Here is a 6,000-nt window from a genome sequence, read left to right on the forward strand (position 1 = left end):
TATCAACCCTATCTGGTACGGATCCCACACTGCTGAGCAGTATTCAAGCAGTGGGCGAACAAGCGTACTGTAACCTACTTAATTTGTTTTCGGATTGCATTTCCTTAGGATTCTTCCAATGAATCTGTCTGGCATCTGCTTTACCGACGATAAACTTTATATGATCATTCCATTTTAAATCACTCCTAATGCGTACTCCCAAATAATTTATGGAATTAACTGCTTCCAGTTGCTGACCTGTTATATTGTAGCTAAATGATAAGGGAAATGCGGGGTAAATGAATAAAATTTCTGTTTGAAGTGAACTGCTATAAAAGTCAAGCATAATTAAGAATCACAATTAATTCAGATATTCTACAGCGGAAGATCACTATGGCCTTGGCACTGTAAACTTTCTCATATGATCACGACCATGCGGTCCTCGCAAAAAAAAGTGTACACAAAGAAAGTTAACAAGTGAGACGAATTGCACAAAATTCGGTCATAAAATCACGGAAATCATGCGCAATATACATGGTTTCGCGAAAAGGGTACAAAACAAAATGAACTGTATCACAATAAACTCAACATGACTCCGCGTGTTTGATTAACTGTTCACCTGAACAACAGCATCTTCCCAGTCATGCATCGTGCACCCTCTCGGTGCATCGAGTCTGTTGCAGTGACACACTTTTCTTCAGCGTATTCTGCTCCGTAGATGTCACAGGAGACCTGCTCGTGCAGAAGCACTGCCCGCGACGTCTTTGATAGGTGTCAGGTGCAGGCCGGGTGCACCTAGCGGTGTTGTCGGCGCTTCAGTACGCCACGCTCAGCCGACGTTGGGTGTGACGTCATCCGCCGTCTGCAATTACGTCTGGCTCAGGGCAGCCAAAGTGCGTCCAGGTAGTGAGGCCCGCTGCTCTGCCGCAGAGCAAGGGTCGGCCGCTCGCCTCTTTGTTCAGGAGGGCCACTACGCTAATCGGCTCATTATCACTGGCGATGGTCCTATGCTTCTTGGTGGTCATCGAAATGCTCGTAGATTCACGTCAAGATGGTGAATGAACGACAGAAATGTGGCAGCATTACCTAAAACATTTATTTTAAGAGGAGTAACATCTTGTCATTAAGGACACATATTTTCAGCGTCTCCCTGTGGGTACATAACTTGTGTATTACTTATTACTGCACTACGTCGCAAGGAATTATACATACATGTTAATTACTGTGTACAAGAATATAAGGATAACAGAATGTAGTGATTAAGTCTATTGTCACCCCAGCCGGCCGGAGTGGCCGAGGGGTTCTAGGCGCTTCACTCTGGAACCGCGCGACCGCTACGGTCGCAGGTTCGAATCCTGCCTCGGGCATGGATGTTGTGATGTCCTTAGGTTAGTTAGGTTTAAGTAGTTCTAAGTTCTAGGGGACTGATGACCTCAGAATTTAAGTCTCATAGTGCTCAGAACCATTTTTTATTGTCACCCCAACATCCGGCGATTCCCTCACCTGCAGCTTCCGCTCATTCGAGGGATGGCCTTACGTTGGAGATGTGGTGCAGACCTTTCGATCATTTGGATGAAGTGTCTCCAATTCCAGTGCGTCGGGATGTGGAATGCGCCGCACCCGATATGGTCCACTGAAAACAATGAGAAACTGTTTGCAGATGACAGAACGTTTATATGAAAGCTTGTGGTTTCTGACGAGGACTTTTGTCTAATCCCAAATACAATTGTTCTAACACCTTTCTTATATGCCTTCAACGTACGTAGACGATGTTTCAGTTTCGGAACAAAGTGAAGATGAGCTACGAAAAGCAGTGTACAAACTACATCAATAAGGGGAGCGAAGATGTATCCTTCGCATATCATTAAAGAAAAGTAAAATCGTGGCTCTGTGTGGAAAATATCCCTCACGCTCAAAAATAATAATATATAACACTCCACTGGAGCAGGTCTCCAGCTTCAGTCTTCTAGGATGCTACATAAGCTACGATGTGGCCAAGGATATAGAAAACAAGAACAAATGTCACTCGGTATGTGGTATAATAAGACATTCCAAAACAAATACGGATGAAAACAAAATTAAAAGGTTATAAAACCAAGGCTAGGCGTGTATTGTTATAGGAAACTGAGTCGTCGATCTCTAAAAAACTTGGTGATAGCAAATTACGATAAGCAGAAATCAGATTTCTCAGACAAGTTAGAGGTATTGCCAGGAAAGATAACATAAGAAATGGGAATATTAGGAATCCACTAGATATTAGTAAGATAATGAAGAAGCTTGAAGAAAATAAAACATTATGGAAACATCGCTACAAAGAATGAATGTAGAGAGAATCCCAGTCAGGCTACGCTTTGCAAGCCCAGAGGGGAAGATGGGATGTAAGAATTTGCAGAACGAGGTGGCTGTGAAATGTGGAGCCGGATCAGGCACGAAGGAATAAACCTTGATGTCGAGAAAATCTCACCAGCGATTTCGTACTCGCTCACTACACCACTAACAAATAAAAGTCCCATCCACAGTCGGCTGGCTCTCTATTAACCATTGAATTACCTGCGGCCCCCTCGTGTGCAACAGTAGTACCAGACGGTACCTTCCCGAACTGATAACGTAGGAAATCGTTGATAAAAATTACCTTAACTGTATTTCAAAATGGTGAAAATATTGGAAACTTGCTTGAAACGTACAGAAATGTATAATTCTGCACTTCACATAAAAAGAAAATAAGGCTTCCTATGACTGCAACAACAGTCATTCACAGAGTAAGTTAACCCTTGCATATACAAGAGTGTAACGGTTAGTAGGGATGTGAAAAAATCTCGGTATGGTCTGACATGTCGTTTCCTAGCCGTCCGTGTATTTTAGCACTTTTCGGTATTGTGGTCGCTTGCGCCAGTAACAAGCTGCAGGGGTAAGGGTTGTTTCTTTATTCTGCAGCTCGTCGGCCCTAATCCTACTCGATTGGTTGTGATCGGGGCATACGTAGCGGGGTTACAGGGAGAGTAATTTTGCTATGACACATCGTCTTTACAACATCCGTTGCAGAAAGGGTTCTTAATTTCCTGCCAGGAGGCAGCACCTTACAGACACACTGTAAACAGGAGCAGGAATTGGCCAATGATAATGTCTACATTCTGCTCCCGGTTATGATTAGCTGAAAGCCCTACATGTTAAATAATTTCGTGGAGCAGTTTGAAGCTCGAGAAAACGAGAAGTCAGTTGGCAGCCCTCGTGTGATGTAGAAGCAACACCACCTGTACTACAAGAAGGCGTTGGTAGGGCATATGCCCGCTGGGACGGTGGAAGTAGGGAGCTAGGCCTGTGCGAGTGCTTTTTGTTTGTGCGGGTTGCCTACATCAGGGCCACACCTATTGTTCTCCTTTGATTGATAGGTACTTAACCTGTTGTTCTGTTAAGTGGTTTTCCATATCATCCCCATTTCATTTTGATTGACAGGCACTTATCCTATTGTCCCCCCTCCCCCGCCCCCTCCCCCTACCCCTTTCATCCTCTCCCACCTGACACCATCCAGTTTTGCACGGTGGGTGTTGTAGATTAGTGAATATGGACTCGTGCAGTAAAAAGATCACCACACAGCAGAGCAAGGAGCCATTACCTAGCTGGAGTTGATTTAGTTAATTACATGTTCCACAGATCATCTGAACGGTTCTTTTATCGAAATAATGTGGAACAAGTCAGTTTACAGGATATCTATACATGTTTCGTGTTAACATGAACTAACGCATTATTTTTTAGGCCACTTGCTCATGTTGAGTAATAAGGGAAGATATGAAAACATCCAACTTGGAGAACGGAAACTTCCCAGTCAAGATCGCATTTGTAAAAGCTTTGTTCACGAAGACCGGTTTATGTAAATCGAGTTACCATCATCTGATCTGCGAATAGTGTACACGAAGGGTAAAACATATCACATTATGAAAACTAGCTTGCATATCATAAATACAGGGTGGTCCTAAACTATTTGTCAAAAATGTAAAGGCGGTAGAGGGACCTAAATAAGCACATTTCTTATAGGAATGTGGGTGCGGTAAAGACATTAGAGTGCTAGCTTGTACAGCAGTATGAATCACGGGAAACTGAAAAGGCACGTGAAGACAAATGACATCAGAAATTTATTAATAGTTTACAAGAGGTGCTCGAAAGAGCGGACACCAACAGCGATACGCGATTCAAACCGACGGCACGTGCATCAGCATACATGAGAAAATACGTCAGGCATGTCGATCACATGTCCAGCAACAACAGACACGCGGGCAGCTGGATCTTCTTCAAATGCGACGGAACTCTCGTACACCAGGCTTTGCATATGAGCCCAAAAGAAAAAATTCACGCAGGTTACATCGGTAGAACGCGGTGGCCAGGGAACTGGACGGCTTCAACCTATCTACTGCTGGCTGTAGACAGCGTCCAGGTGATTCCTGACGTTTCGACTGAAATAAGCTGGTGTTCCATCATCCTGGAATCACATTCGTCTGCGGACAGCTAGAGCAATATCACCCAGAAGTTCAGGTAATACATCCAGTAGGAAGATGATGTAGTATGTACGGTCAGTTAAACTACAATGCAGAATGTATGGTCCTACTAAGTTATTGTGCACAATACCTGCGCAAACCTTTGTTTGTAGGCGTGTGCCACGTTGGTTACCATGAGTCCGCAGGTGAGAATTGTGGATGCAAAACATATCCGAACGTGTAAAGATAGCCTCATCAGTAAGTAAAACATTTGTAGGGAAGGTTTCATTGGTTGCAGTCTGCTTGTAGGTAGCAATGAGCAAAGTTGAGACGTGCAAGATAATCTTCATGGGTCATTGCTTGCACTCTGTAAATGATATGGATGCATTCAAAACACACTGATGGCTCACATCCAACGCACCTCCTACAGCTCTGGAGCTTGTCTAAGGATTATCCTCTACTGCGTTTAGTAATCTTTCTTCCACTGCAGGAGTTCTGCGATATCTTCCAATACCAGTTCCACACCTGGAAGCATAAACGATCCGCTCCTGCGTGCCTCCCGATGGACACGTTCGAATGTTCGACGATACGGCCGATTCCTATGCGGGAATCGCTCCCTGTACGTAGTTTGAACAGCTAATCCATTGCATTGTGCAGCCCCATACATGAAATCCATGTTGGCCAACTTCGCACTGGTGAAATGATGCGTGCTGCTCGAGATCCGTGCGGGAAACGATGAATCCAGCTTTTATACGCCGCAGTCATCAGCGCTCTGTACCGGCTCAAGGTGGCATTGTTTTGGTCCCCTCTAACTGCCGTTACATTTTTGAACTATTATTTAGGACCACGCTCTATAATACATAAACTCAATTACTGTTACAATACCTCAGTAGAGGTTAATACATGTGGCAAACTTGAGCTATAAATGTACTCCAGATCTTAATTAGTTCCAAAGCTGACATTAGGTGCATTGGCATGTTAAAGTTGAAACCGGTATGTACAATACTTTCAAAGTTAAAATCAGTATTTACAAAATATTTCTTCCAGTGCCACCGTCCAATGTTACGTATCACAGAGTACATCCCTGATGCAAGAGGCGCCGCTGAACTGACACCCACACAAAGTTACTGGAGAACATATTGCCATTTACTGCCATCATAGGTCGCTTGTGTTCATGCCATCGTCAACTGCAAATATAAATATGTAATTTTTTTTAAATATGTAGTAAAAGGTATAAATCATAAAAAAATATTTGCAGCACATAGAACCTAAAATGTTTTTTGAAACGTAGCTACAAGATAAAACAACAAGTTGAAAAAAATAACATGTCGTTAGGACTACAACCTAAGTCATATTGTTGCTAATTCGTAACTGAAATCTGAAAGTTTCGTAATCCACTATCAGTACCATGTGCAGATGATGTACTAGAACAGAGCAGTATTAAATCAACAGATTGGCTAAAGGAATGAGTAGCTTTGTATTTATATTACATCCATTAAATTATTTCAGCAACTTTATTTATGTAACAAAGGCCAGACCCAGGTCACGTATC

Source organism: Schistocerca nitens, chromosome 1 (genome assembly GCF_023898315.1).
Source record: "Schistocerca nitens isolate TAMUIC-IGC-003100 chromosome 1, iqSchNite1.1, whole genome shotgun sequence".
NCBI lineage: Eukaryota > Metazoa > Arthropoda > Insecta > Orthoptera > Acrididae > Schistocerca > Schistocerca nitens.